The sequence below is a fragment of the Ornithodoros turicata genome, chromosome 2, assembly GCF_037126465.1.
Source record: "Ornithodoros turicata isolate Travis chromosome 2, ASM3712646v1, whole genome shotgun sequence".
NCBI classification, from domain to species: domain Eukaryota; kingdom Metazoa; phylum Arthropoda; class Arachnida; order Ixodida; family Argasidae; genus Ornithodoros; species Ornithodoros turicata.
Genome location: NC_088202.1, coordinates 61,885,429 through 61,900,564, shown reverse-complemented (window position 1 = coordinate 61,900,564; position 15,136 = coordinate 61,885,429).

Sequence of the window (15,136 nt, the reverse complement as noted above, 5' to 3'; positions counted from 1 at the left end):
AAGTGAACCGTGACGTATGTAGACACCATAAATACTTCTGGGCTAGCTTTCTTGCCTGTCCTTCATTCATTCGTATAGTAAAGGGAGTAAATCTACTCCCTTTCTTTTCGTACATTCGTAGCTTTGCACTTCTTTCCTTTACACAATAACATATATAGGGTGTCCAGGCTAACGCGCACCGAGGTCTAAAAAACACACGCTGCGTCACAGGCTAATCAAAACTGTAGAATATCCCACGAAGTCCCGTGTTTTCATTGTGAACAATTAATTAATTATGTGCAATTTATTATCTAACTTTTGAATGGTTAGTCTTAAGGCCGAGGTGTGAATTGGAAAGTTGCAGAGCGTGTCGAGAAATGCTCATCGCAAACGGTTCCTACAGCATACGACTTTTTTCTTCCCTGGCCCCACGAAACCCCAAAAGTTCCACGTGACACGAGGCGAGAGCACCAACACGCGCGTGCCGATTTCAGAGGTGGTGCATTCCACGCCAAGTGGTCAAGAGATCATTATCACGAAAAAAAATGCACAGTTCATTCTGGTGGTAGACATATACCAAATCCGAAGTATTAGCCTCAAACACCGCCACATTCTGACGATAGAGGGCTCCGAAGTTTGCGCGGCGAGCAAAAGCCATAACCCGTTTGGAAGCGTGTCGTAAGCGTTCTACTGTACCGAAGAAGCTCGTGTTTTAAACGTATTTTCTAGTACGACAACACCACCTACTGGCCGAGTTTCAATGGTCTGTCGCAAAATTTGGGATTTGGGGAACCCTGGGATACACTTCAAGGTTTGTCAAATTTTGACATTTATTATAGAAACTACACCCCTAACGACACAACTCGTTGCAGGTGTAAAGTGCACCAGGACTACCCTCTACTAAAAAATTCTGAACTAATTTCTCATCGATTTAGGTGTAGTAAAAATCGTAAAGTCATGAAGATCCTTGAAAATTGCATATTTTGAGTGAGAATATTTTCAACGGGTATAACAAGCTAGAAAGATATGCTTCACACAGAACTGCAGAAGAACACCTGATTTATGCGTGGAGAAAAAAGTAGGAAAGTGCTTGTGGTTAAATTAAACAATCTTGTGTCTTTTTTTTTTTCGGCGTGTTTGCGAGGCAGGCTTCGCAGCGCGGTCACCGAGTGCGACCGCACCTTGCTCCTGCTCGTGTCGAAAAACAAAGGTAGAACTGAGATTATCGCAAAATAAATGCTGAAACTATTCTCTAAGCGAACTAAGTCAGCATTAAGAAGGTCATATTTCTGTTGACCTTTTTTGACCTCTTAATGCATGTCGAAACTGCAAGGGCCCCCAAGTTCGCATGACGGCTGCTTTCCTTATTCCCCCTTTGGCCTTTGCCTCCGTATGACTTTGAAGTTATATTGTCTGTAGGTCTCGACCTTGCAGAGCTTGCATTCTATTATGGGTTTCTACTTTGTTCAGGTCCCAGTTTCTTTTGCCGTCATTGACAATAATGGCGCTTGACCAATGCAAAGGAGAGAATTGTTCTGCACAGGAAAATTCTATATTTACCCCAGTTTTAAGACACGATAGTTTGAACTCGACAAACTTGGACGAGAGTTATTTCCTCATCCTGGTTTGTTAAGCTGCTCCCTTTTTATTTTGTTTGTCATTGAGCTATCTGCTATTTCGTGCACTAGGTGCGCTAAATACATGCGTTTTATGTATTACATTCTGTGTGAGAGGAAATATCGCCGCTGCAAGGCTTATTTTTTTATGTTAATGTGTTATGTCAATCGCCAAGAACGAATTATGTACATTATGCTACATTCGCTTCAGCAAGAACAGTAACTTTCGTGAAAGGAACATTGTTATTGTGAGAATGACGTCATCTTCATCAGGAGACCGCAGAAAAGAATGGTATGTTGCTGCGCCAGGCACTGTGAGTAGCTTCCCTTTCATTTTCATTTTTGACCACTCATACTGCTGTCACGTTTCCCAAATATTCTTTTGCGCACGTGTACAGATCATGAGGCGTCAAGATTTGGTTGTTAAAAGGCAGCTGTAGGCTAGGTTTTGCTACGACCCTCTCCAACGTTCCCCCATCTACTCCGTCAAAGGAACACTTCCCATGGGATGCTGCCAAAACTAGCAATTCGATGTTGCGAGAAGCTGATATTCAAAAGTCATATATACGGTGAGAGAGACAGACGGTGTGTTTTTAAATTTTCTCATAATGTCGTGATGCAGCGCCATCTGTGAAATAAGAATTGTACCACGAAATAGGTCACTAACTGCTTTGTGGTGCCCTCTGGGCTTCGAGGGTATGTGTATAAATAAATAAATAAACTGCAAGCCTTCACAGCCTTCACAACTTCGCAACTTTCACACGCGTGTCATTGGTGAATAACTGGGGAGGACAATCCAACAATCGAAGGCAGATTTCGAGGTAACTCGTTACTGTAACTAAGTTCCTTTTTTTGGTAACTTGTAACTTAACTCGGTACTTTTGCTCCGTATTAACTTTCGGAGAACTCGTTCCTTTTTCAGGTAACCTTGCCAAAGTAAGCTAAGTTCCAAGTTACTTTTTTAACTCGCTTTTCGGTCACGTCCACATATTTTCTTGCTTTCTCTCCGGTTCCTTCATGGCATTTTTTGCTATAAAACGTGATATTCATTCAGTGATAGTATTTTATTCAGGAAATAAGAACCGCTGCCATTGAAATGAAGCTGAACCATTGTGCGCCCACAGGGAGCAAGATGCAAAGCGTTCGGATAGACCGAACGGGCACTTGTTCGCTGCCTCCCATTGAAAGAAAAGCAGGACCGAGGGACGCGTCCCTTTAAGGGACCATACACTCTAAACCCGGTGGCGGATAGATAAGCGCTATGTTTTTGCAAATTTATAGCGCTTACTCTGAGGCCGGATATATCCGCCACAGGGGTTAATCGCCACGGCTTCTACGCGCCTCCATGTTATACGTCGCGTGCTCTATGCGCCGTGGCTCCTATGCGCGTGCACTGTTATGCGTTGCGCGTATTATTCTCTTCAAGCGGGATGCACTACTTCAACTATATGCTATGTTTCCAATTACCACACTTCACACACCTGTGTGGAAAGCGAATTCAATCTTTATTGGTACACAACACACAAAGACAGCACCACTACTACAGCACCACTACTTCGGCATCTATCAGGACTGCGGGTGTATTTCTGACAAGACAGTTGTTTTCTGACGCTACTGGATTTTCACAAAAAGAACGATATTAGAGCAATTCGAGCGTGGCTGTTGCAGGTGATCTTGTTGAAAACATGTGCAATGCAGAAGAACATTATTCTTTTTTTATGCTTCAATCAAAGTGCATTGCCCAAATGGCACATTAGATACAACAGCAACAGAAGTTAAGCTGAAAAATTTCGTGCCTCAACATGCTGTTTCCCTTGCTAATACAACAAATCAGTTTTAGAGCAGGTAACAGTACTGTACCAGGATCACCAATGTCTGATGACCTTGAAGGGCACTGTACTGGATGAGGTACCTCAACACGTAAGGACTTCTTCAATTGAGCTTGAGAGACCAGGGTCACTATGATAAAAGTAATCTGAGTATGATGTCTGTCCATTCTCACTTTGGTAGGATGCAGTGAATATGATATCTGTCAGTAGATTATAATCAACAGGACTAATATAGCAGTGCAGTTATTGACGCTGCTATACACACTTAGGATGGTAAGGGATTAAGTAGGCGCCCGTGAAGTCGCCAAAATATGAAGCCAAGACAGAACTGTTTGTCCTACATTACAATGCAAGTTCGCAGGTGAATCCACATTAATCGCGGTCCCAATAAGACGCATGTATACTCTGCATAGGAGTCTCGCTGCACCCAGGTTTGTAAAACAAAAGAAAAAAGATTAGTGGAGACATTTAAGCATTTCTACAATTAACAGAATAATTTGTGACACACATTCACATGCTCATACTCTTCTATATTCAAGTGTCGTGTTTTTATCGTGTTCATGTGCCTCTCATTCCAATTTATTATTGAGAATTAAATAGTGCGGCATAGACACGCGTTGATAAGTGCTTACCTTTAAGCTATCTCAGTAAACGAACACCCGCTGCTACGAATAATTCGAAATGTCCTTACTCGAAATATTGAGATCACAGTGTTCCCCCCAGTGTAGTCGGAGGACGGAGTGTCACCAGTCACCAGTCTGAAAGAAAGAAGAGTTTCACACGGAGGAAAATTAAACGCAAGTGCAACATGACGTAGAAACGCAATTACGAAAAGGCGAATTACCGGTATAGACGCGCTGAACATCATTTTCTTCGTCTGAGGCAACTACGAGAGGTGGTTGTGCTGCAAGTATGGACAATATTTCGTAAACGTGCTCAAAAATGTACACAATGCGCAGCCTGTTGCTTACCGGCATTTTCGTGGCTGATCGTCGGATAGCAACTGTTCACGGAGGCTCGGCTGACAAAGTTGTACTGACAAAGTTGTTGTTTCTTGCGGAAGTTCTACGATGTCAACGATGCGTTGATACTGCCCATCAGTCTAGACAGCGGCCTTCTACAACGCCAGCGATGTCACAATGTATCACAGCTAAGGAGACAAACCGACAAACTGCTTCGAAAATAAGCTGTGTCCGCCTAACCAACCACTACCAAGACGCTGACCGTTGCACGAGGTGATGCAACCTGCAGCAATGACAGCTGCGAACTTGGGAACATTGGTAACCGCCACGATTCTATCCGCCCCACTGTTTCGCGAGGCACTCAACAAACAAAACAAAGAAATGCGTCCACTTTTCTTTCAGTGAGTACGTGCGGGAAGCTTGTTTTCGGTGGTTTTTTTCGGTGGTTTGTTTTCGGTGTTTCGGTGGTGTGGCGGATAAGGTTGGCAGACAATTAACAACAGCAGCAAAATATGCACCTCTTGTCCGCCCTTTATCCGCGACCGGTCTTTTCGTAATCCGTTAGCGTATCGTAATCCGCTCAAGACCGTGGCTTTCGGGCGCAGACTTGTTCATCTCCAGCTTCGAGCGTAGTCCAATTCTACCAAATTTGTGGTGCTGTCGAACACTATGACTTCATTTGTTTACAAACAGGGAGAGATCTATTGTTGGACATAAACGAAAACGATCTAAGCGTGTTGCACTCCTCCGCAAGCAATTCTAGGTTTAACTCAACTGCTCACGCGCGCTGCACCAGCGTAATGCTGTTTTGTGTCCGAAGTAACATGGAAGTAACTCGTTCTTTTTTAAGTAACTCAGTAACTGCAAGTTACATTTCAGGGTGAAGAACTTCGTTATTAGCTTAGTTACATTTTTCACACGGTAACTTAACTTGTAACGAGTTCTTTTTGACGGCTGACTTCTCAATCTATGATCGAATGTATCTAATTCGTTGTTTCCTAGGTAAAGGTTATAGTGAACAAGCTACGGCTGAAGGAGAGCGATTCAACACTTACCTCTGTGGATACTATTTACTGTACAGATTGGGAGAAAAGTTCACGGAACACGGTTTCGCATATTTGGACATCAGAGGGACCCCTGCCAGCTATCAGAAAAAGATGGAATAGGAAACGAGTGCCCGGCTGTCCTATCTAGTATGCGTCCGCTCCTGTTTGCTGCTATGGGGTGTCGCTGCAAATGCCAGGTGCCACTGAGAAATGAAAGGTCACAGTGTGTCCCAGCTGTACTAGCATAGCCTAAGGTTCACCAACGCGTTCCAATAGATTCAAAATAGCGGACACCTCAATAAGAACTAGAATAAAAGGGAAGCGGTTTACCAAACGAGGAAGGGCAGATTACACATGTCGAAATCAGTTGACTTCAAACCATGACGTTTTAAACCTGCTGCAAATATCCTGTGGAGAGGAATTCGCTCATTTCATTGGTGAAGGAGCCATTATTCTCAACGAATATAAAAACAATTCTGAGACCTGAAGGTTGATGATGATGATGATTGGGAGTTTTGTGGCGCAGCGACAACTGAGACCTGAAGGAAACAGAAACCCAAAACATTGCCGTCACGATGTAGTGGATGAGGTAATTAAACGTACAGAAGGACAAACACAACACAAGCCTCATAACGTCCACTTGCATACTTCAACTGAATGCAATGGGTTGGAATCTCATTGTCGGTTGTCCACCTGTGATCTATACTTGAATTCCGGTTCCACACTTCCAATTGTTATATAAGTCCATTAATTAACTCTTTCCATTACCCTTTCATTGTCAAAGCTAACCGTACGTTACCTAAGTTAGTCTTGAATTTAGTTTAATTCTCCTTAATTACGTTTACTTGCATTAATTACTCTCGATTTCGCTTTGAGGTTAACTACCTTTACGTACGTGCGGTTACCATCGGTAATGTTTTAGTATCATTTAATCTTTCTCTTAGTGACATATATCTTACATTTATTGCCTTTAAACTCAACTTTCTTGCTCTAATTACCTCGAATTAACTTTGCCCTTACCATTTACTCTTGATTATCTTCAGCAACTTTCATATCCTCTTTACCTGTCCACTTAAACCCCTGCTTAGGTGAGGCTTCACCATCTCATACACACCACACAGATATACATACAGCTTTTTCTATTTTGACACACCTAATGCTGACGCATTAAAAGCTGTGCAGTGTAATCGTTGCAATACATTGCAACGGAGCCATCTCATTTAAACACAGCGCTAAGGCCGAAACACATGCGCATGTAGATGAGGAGGTGTCCGTCTACATGAGTTCTGACTGGCGATGATGGCATGTCCCAGCGGACAGATTTCATGGCCTCACCCTAGGACGCTGGTGGTGATGCTGGTGGTGGTATGATGTTCTAAGGAAGAGGGAGTGAAGTCCGCCTGCTCAGACAAGGCGGATACCTAGGACGCTGCCGGTGCGCGCTGCAGCGGAGGCACGTCACGTCTGCTTCTTCGTCGTCTGTGGCAGAAGCAGATAGGCTGCCACACGCCTGAACAGTCAGTCATCTGTGCAAAAGCGCTTAGGGGTGTTGGTGACACAGGGAAGTTCGTTCTCACGACGTTTGTTACGTTGCCTATGACGTTGTTCATGGGGACAGGGATGAGGTTGGCAGGGAGCGCTAGGGTGCAGTGAGGAGTGTTGAGGAGGTTGGCGGTGTTTGCCGGCTCAAGGGAGGGGGTGCAGTAAAGATCGCGATGTGGCCCATGCTTGGTGATGAGTGCTGCGGTGTTCGCTGTGCTTGTGTGGTGGAGGTGTTCGCCAGGTGCAACTGCCGAGACGCTGGCTCGTGGTGCCGTTGCGTCGGCAGCCGCGACTACCGGTGGGCGAGCTCGTTGCTCTGTTGCGACCAGCAGATGAAGAACGTCAGAGAACGATGGACGTCGCGGTGGAGGAATGTTTCCAGGGCTTTCTGATCTTGCCGGTGGTCTTAAGGAATGAGGAAGAGATCGCACAGGATGAAACGGAAAGAAAATGCCGGAGCTGTGGAACGGCCTCGACGGCGTCATGTGGCCTGTTCTTCCTCGTTCTAATCTGGTCACCAAATGTACAGGAGATTGTCTGCCTGCACAGGAGGCCTGGCCTGCGGTGATGGAATGTCATAGCGGGCAGATGTTCGTGGCGTCAGGCTCGGCCGGTGCAGATAGAACTGGCTGGCAGACCCGCAAATTCAGACTCACCCATGTATCTGGCGCGCCGCCACGACCGGTTCGACACCGACACGTTTCCTCGAATACGTGGTAACAGCGAGAGACAATGCGTTTCTAGAAGTGATCTTCAGATTGCAGGAGTACCAGATCAGAACAGGAAGATATACACCGTCTCGTAGCATAAAAGGTGGTGGCTATTTCCGAGCAGTTTGCCTCGTGGACTGAATTCGGAACAGAACCGAAAACCGCTTGGAACGAGGCTGATGTGGTAGTGATCAGTGGATCAACCACTTCCGATTAGTGACTGCAGAGGTACGTGTCCGAAGAAAGAAGGGACGCCTTATTTAGTTAAAAACTACAAACACTTTATAGCAACAAACTTACATGCCTGCCGACATAACCAAAACGTTATAGAAAAGAACACGTAGCACATGAACTAAAAAAAAGAAAAGAGAAAGAAGCTACTGTCCACACCGTCGTCGTCGTCCTCCTTTTTTGACTTGTTCGCTTTTCGCAACAGAGGCTATCCGCCGAATCCTCAATCAGGTATCCTGAGGGAATCCTGATCCTGCCGAATCCTGAGGGATCCCTGTGCTTCCAGGGGCCCTTTTCAGTAGCTTTGGCAGCGCTTCCTGCACACGCAGCGAGCACGTGCCCAATGCATTGCGAAAGCTACTGGAAGAGTCCCCCGAATCTAAGGGATCCATCAGGGCTGATTGAGGATTCGGCGGTATGTGCTATGTGTATCGGCATATAGGCATGGTGCAGTTTAAATGGGTGGTGTGTACGTTCCTGGCAATTTCGTCTATGTCGCTCTGGGAACACAGCGAAGCGTCCTGAGCTGACTGACTTCGTAATATGGTGTCAGCAACCTAACTACTGGCAGTAGATGGGTAGAAATCCAGCGAACCGGTAGAGGATGTAGGAAGGGAGTTGCCTCAGGACAGAAGCCGCCGATATTTCGAACAGAGACTGTTCTTCTGGCAGGGTGCACTTTAAAGGGCTGGCGTGCACATTTTTGGCAATTTCATTTATGTCGCGGTGGGAACACTGCGAAGCGTCATGAGCTGACTGAGTACTTGATGATATGGTGCCAGCGACCCAACTACCGGCAGGATGCACCTTAAAGGGCTGGTGTGCACGATTACAGCAGTTTCGTCTATGTCGCTCTGGGAACACTGCGAAGCGTCCTGAGCTAACTGATTACCGTATTTTCACGCGTATTAGCCGCACCGCAGATAAGCCGCAGGACTAGTTTTTAGATACATTTTGAAAATGTTTTTGCACATAAGCCGCACTCGCAGATAAGCCGTGGGTAATACGACGCGACTGCTTTGTGCGCTAAACCAGTGATGCACAAACAAAATCAATATAGACGCTCAACACTCGTCGACGCCGTACTCCCTGCCAGCTGCCCTGCTCTGGTACTGGTCCGCGACGTCGACGACTTTTAGTTTGAAGCCGCTGTCGTAGCTGTGCCTCCGCGTCGGAGCCATGCCTCACCTCTAACTGCCGTGCCCGTGTCCATGAATGCTGCTGCTCTGGTCAAATGAGAACTGACGCTTAGCTGACCACGTTTTATCCAGATGTCAGTTGTATTGAGCCCTTCCTGTGGGTCTGCCGACAAAGGAGACCGTAGGGAAGGCCATAAACCCTGTGGTCCACATTCCGGTGTCGGCATAATGTATAACAAAGGAGGTCAGTTCTAGTATTCTACTAAGATCGGATTGTTTGTTTTTGCGTGTTTTTCGTGGATTGACGAGTTAGTGGTGTTCCAGGAGACATTAATCACTGTCACCCCTTTTGTTAAAGCTGCGTGGGAGAATGTATTCGGAAGGTCAGTCCACTCGAATGTGGACCCGCCCCTGTTCGGTATTGTTCGTGCACTGGCAGGGCGGTCCTGCTCCGAAAAACATCAGGCACTATCGGCCCTTTCGTCTAATCCGGGGTATGGGTAAAATACCAGGGAAAAATAGCCATCAATAGGCCACACCCGCGGATAAGCCGCAGAGCGTCCGCGAAAAAAAAATCGCGCATAAGTCGCGGCTAATACGCGTGAGAATAAAAACATCATAATGGACAAATGCTAGCACGCAACAATCAACTATCGCGCAAACAGGCATGCGCAAGTCACGTGCGGCATTGCTGTTATGCACATCACGCGAGAGCTCGCTGCGGCTTTACTCGGGACCAACTGCGGCATAGAAAAATGTCGATTATAAATCGTGCGATACGATTTCTTCTGAAATATTTTGCACAGTTGTTGTGAGGAGTATTGGAAATCATAAGGCGGTGTTTCCCAGACAGTCTATGTTTTCGACCGGACTGTCACTTTAAAGGGCTGGTGTGCACGTTTATAGCAGTTTCCTCTATGTCGCTCTGGGAACACTGCCAAGCGTGCTGAGCTAACTGATTACTTGGTGATATGGTGCCAGACACCCAACTACCGGCAGGGTGCACTTTAAAGGGCTGGTGTGCACATTTTTGGCAATTTCGTCTATGCCGTGCAGAGAACACAGCGAAGCGTCCTGAGCTGACTGATTACTTGGTGATATGGTGTCAGCGACCCAAATGCCGGCATGGTGCACTTTAAAGGGCTAGTGTGCACATTTTTGGCAATTCCGTCTATGTCGCGCTGGTAACACTGCGATGCGTCCTGAGCTGACTGATCACTTGGTGGTATGATGTCAGCGACCCAACTACCGGCAGGGTGCACTTAGGGCTGGTGTGCACATTTTTGGCAATTTCGTCTCTGTCGCGCAGGGAACACAGCGAATCATCGTGAGCTGACTGATTACTTAGTGATATGGTGTCAGCGACACAAATGCCGGCATGGTGCACTTTAAAGGGCTGGGGTGCACATTTTTGGCAATTCCGTCTATGTCGCGCTGGTAACACTGCGATGCGTCCTGAGCTGACTGATCACTTGGTGGTATGATGTCAGCGACCCAACTACCGGCAGGGTGCACTTTAAAGGGCTAGTGTGGAAGTTTATGGCTCGTCTACGTCGCGTCTATGCCCTGCTGCACGTGCACTACAGCAGGAGATGCAAGTGCGCTTCGTCCTCCGAAAAGTTCTATTCAATTACATTTACGCACTGGTTTATCTCGAGCAGAGACTCGATCAACCCTGAACGGCCCTTCTAATTAACTAACTAGCGCGCCAACAAAACGCAGCTCCTGGCTCCTGTTGAAAAAAGCCAAATAGGCTTGTATGGGATCCTATTTATCGTATACAAATTGATGTAGGATCCTTTATGTCCCATTTTGTTTCATGTGGGAATGTTGTATGATCCTACATGGTCCTACATTCATTCATATATATGTGAGTGATAGGATCCTACATGTCTCATATTGGGCTATGTAGGAGAGTTGCGGTGTCCTAGTTGTCCCATATTCGGCAATGTAGGAGAGTTGTAGGATACTACATTGCCTATATCCGGCTACGTAGGGGACGTGTGGGATCCTACAAGGCATCAAAAAGGAGCTATGGGAGATCATATACGTCCTGTTTGGTTTCATGTGGGGAGGAGGTGGTGAATTATTTTGAGATATGTAGGTGATGTATTAACACAGCAACAAACATTATTTTATTACATATATATTTGCTTCAAAACTGGGGCCCAGGACGAACTAGTCATATTCAATCATTTTTGCCAACGCGCACTCATACGGCAGGTTATCAAGTGCGAATTCTATTAGAACCACTGCAAATGAATATATATTTTTAGGTTGAAAACAACTGAATGGACTGGTTGCATTCATTTATGGAACATGCATAGAGTATGTCCATTACTAGTCGACGAAACATCAAGCATACAATGATGCGAGCATTCCTTTGAATGCTATTTAAGCACAGATTTCGACTGAGCAGTGCACAACCGATCGAGGTGGCGGTTGAACCCCATGGAGCGACATCGCGGTGTCGACAGGGTTCTCGGTCTAAGATCTAGGACTAAAACGGTCCTATCAGGATGCGGTTTGTTGTGACAGATTCCCCATTCCTTCCCCTTCACGTGCACGCTCACGGCTGGTAAGAAATCCTAAAGGTAGTCGAGATACTTGGGAATTCGAGGCCTCCGTCTGCACATCCGATTCATTCGGAGCTCCGGAACTTCCGCCCCGTTAGTCAGGTTGACGCCAGAATTTCCGTCCTAGTAGGACTTGAATCGCTCTACGATCGGTCAAATGAAACCATGGGCCGGTCTTTAGCGGTTCGGGGGTTGAGGGCAGAGACGCGTTCTTCTAATCTTTGGGGCCGTTTTTTTTTTTTTTTTATGGAAGCCCGCGTCGGACAGTGTTCATCTTTCTGGAGTGTGCTCGCCACAACTCGGTGAACGTGGCAAAATTTACTACAGTCTTGTGGTTCTCGAGCTAGCGGTTTCCGTGTTCACACTCCACCCAATACGTGGTACTGACGGCAGTTTTTTTCAGCAAACCGTTTCCATTGCAGCTACAGAGTCGTGTTTGACGTAGTTTTGAAGCTGTCGACTTGCTCTTTTCAACCGCTTCAATTCCGTAAGCGCGCGACTTTCCGTTCTCCAGATATGGGCTCTGGAGCTGGAGGGCTCTGGCGCTGGCGCCAGCGAGTCTGTGTGACGCCGCTCGGAGACGCTGGGTGTACCCTGTTACCCACTCTTCATAAGAAAACTTTTGAAATCCATGCTAAAAAATCCACCCTAGAAATTCCAACCCTTTGAAATTCACGCTGTCAAAATAAATCACATTGGGTCTATGCAGTCCAGTGTTGAGCATGGTTTCACATGAGAAAATCTGTGTTTAAGAGGGTCACACTCCAGAAGAACGAGTCTTTATGCAATTCTGTGTCGTATTCATCATGTATCTCTCAATTATTCACTAATTTAATTAAGTGATATGTGTAAATAACTACGCGTATGAATACTGGGAAACCAACGCTTCAGCGTTTCGGCCGTTCGGCTACCATTGCGGACGAGGCTATTTGAGAAAATGGAGTAATGATGGAGCCGTATGGTGTTGCGGAATGTGCTGCATAAAAAGGATAATCACTGCAAGCTCTAATAAAGCACATGTTTCTTCTGCCGATTTCGCCAAGTATTTTTCAGACGTGTAACGACTTCGTGTGCTAACACGCGCGTGCAACTCATGAAGCAATTCATGGGTGAAGTGACATTGATGCAGTCGCAGCTGTTTTGGACAGGAAATGGGGCAGTGAAAAATGTCCAGGATGAGCAACATATAAAACGTACCGCAAAACTGCTGTGTCAACCATTTGTCACGACGGTAATCGCGTAAACATCATGTAAACGTCTCTTTCTTTCCTCGGCCACAGCCTGCGAAGAACCGCTAATGTTAGGTTTGATAAGAACCGCGAAAAGTGGTTGAGCAAGGTAAAACTGTGCCGGGAACACCGTCGCATGAGGGAGGTGTTTAATTAAATCACAGTGAAAGATAGCAAAGGACTGTTACTGGTCATGTAGACAGCAGATCTCGTTCACCAACACATCAATGGATTGTATAAATAGTCTTTCTGTCAATGAACAACTGACATTTTCCTCCCGTCTATACTGAGCAATGTTGACCCAGAGATTGGTTACTGGATGCCACAAAACACTTCTCGCCAAGATGGTGCCTCCTGCCTCCTCTTGAAAGAAAAGTAGGACCGAAAGTCGCGTGCTCTTTCAGAGACCACCGCAATCCTCTCAAGACCGTGCCTTTTAGACGGAAACTCGTCCCCCTTAGCTTTGAGCGTAGCTCAACTGTACCAAATTGGTGTCTCTGTTAACAGTATGATGTCATTTGTTTTTATGATGAACAGGATGATGTAATTTGTACTGTTTCCAAACCGTTTCTAAAGCACTTTGTACAAGGGTTTTGTATGCCAGCAGTGTACTCTCTGCGAAAGGTAGTTTTCGTGTCCACTTCAAGAGGACAATATTTAAGACGCTTAGAGTATGCGTAACTAATGTGTGATTTCCACGAAATATCAGAAGAGAGCTGCACACCTAAATACCTGAAACCATCAACTCAATTAATTGTAGGATCAAAATTACATGGGAATATATTGAGGATTGTCTTGTTCACAAAAGATATCATTGCAGAATCTGCAAAGTTCATCGGTAGTTGCCATGGCCTACATCAATCATAAACACTGCAAACCACTCATTGAGCATAGTCGGTCCGCGGTACGGAAAGTGAAACGCGTCGTTGCCCGTTGTGAACACGGCCATGCAACAGTGCTTGCGGCTTTGCATTTCTCACTAGTTTCTTTCATCACTTTTTTATGAGATGACAAATGCTTTGCCAATTCAACACGAACATAATTATACTTTGGAACAACTTGTTTGCAAAGCGTATGTGCTCGTATGCACTTTCATTAATCGCTTCAGGAGTATTTCTCCCGTAATATACCTCAGCAAATGCAGCATGTCATGTAGGTAACACAATTTTGGCACAGTATTTGCTTGATATATCTAACAAGCAGAGATATCAAATCTCCACCAAATCTTTGTGCCAAAATGGTGTGCCACGTGTTCGTGTAAAGACGAGTCGCTTAGATGGAATAGGTATAGCACCTTGATGTTGAATGCAAGAAGTTAATGTCTGACAACATATATGTCATGGGTTAAACAGAGCAGTATTTCATACACATCAGCAGACATGTACAAGATACTCAAAAATGTATTTAAGATAAGATAATAAATACCGACGTTAGAATGTAATTAAGATAGAGTATAAATACATGAAAATTTAAGTAATTAAGATGGAGTACGAAATACTTCAAAAAGTATTTGAAATACAATTAAGATACTATTTATCCTTGAACTCAAAACGTCACCAGTCACTGGTCAATGCGGCGAGTCGCCGCTATGTGACATGAATAACCTAAAACCCGCGTACTATGCAAGCTGTCCCTGTATGATAGGAGTCATCTAAACAGAAGTCCCAAAAAGGTGACAAAGAGATATCATATAACTCCACTAAGTATATGTGACCCAGAACAAATCGAACTTCTAGCAGGTCCCTGCTCGGCGAGGTCAGAATTCGGCGTTACCACATTAGGGCACACATAATAGAACCTTCATCCGCAAAGGATTAGTACATACGGGGCAAGATCGCTAAATGGAGACTTCCAAGAAGGGCCAATGTCCGGGTCAAGTCCGAGGGACACAGGAAATTTCCACTGAACACGCAAGGTAATGGAAAGACGAGACACAGTAAGTTTGAGAGGGAGATCTAAAATATGTAATTAGAGTATTGAGTAGAAAATACCATAAAATGTATTTTAGATAGAGTACAAATACAAAAAACAAAAAGTATTGAGTAGAGTACCAAAATACCGCAAATTGTATTTAAAATACAGTATTTTAAATACAATACTCCAAATACGTATCGTCTGCACATCAGAAGAATGCCAACACTTCAGTGCTTTACATTTACCTGTTGTTCCAATGTTTACTCTCCCTTATTTTGGAATTATGTATTTCAGAATCATTTTTGTATTATTGAGTTTTAATTTGGCAATCCTTTCACATGTCTTGTGATAGACAGGTTAGCA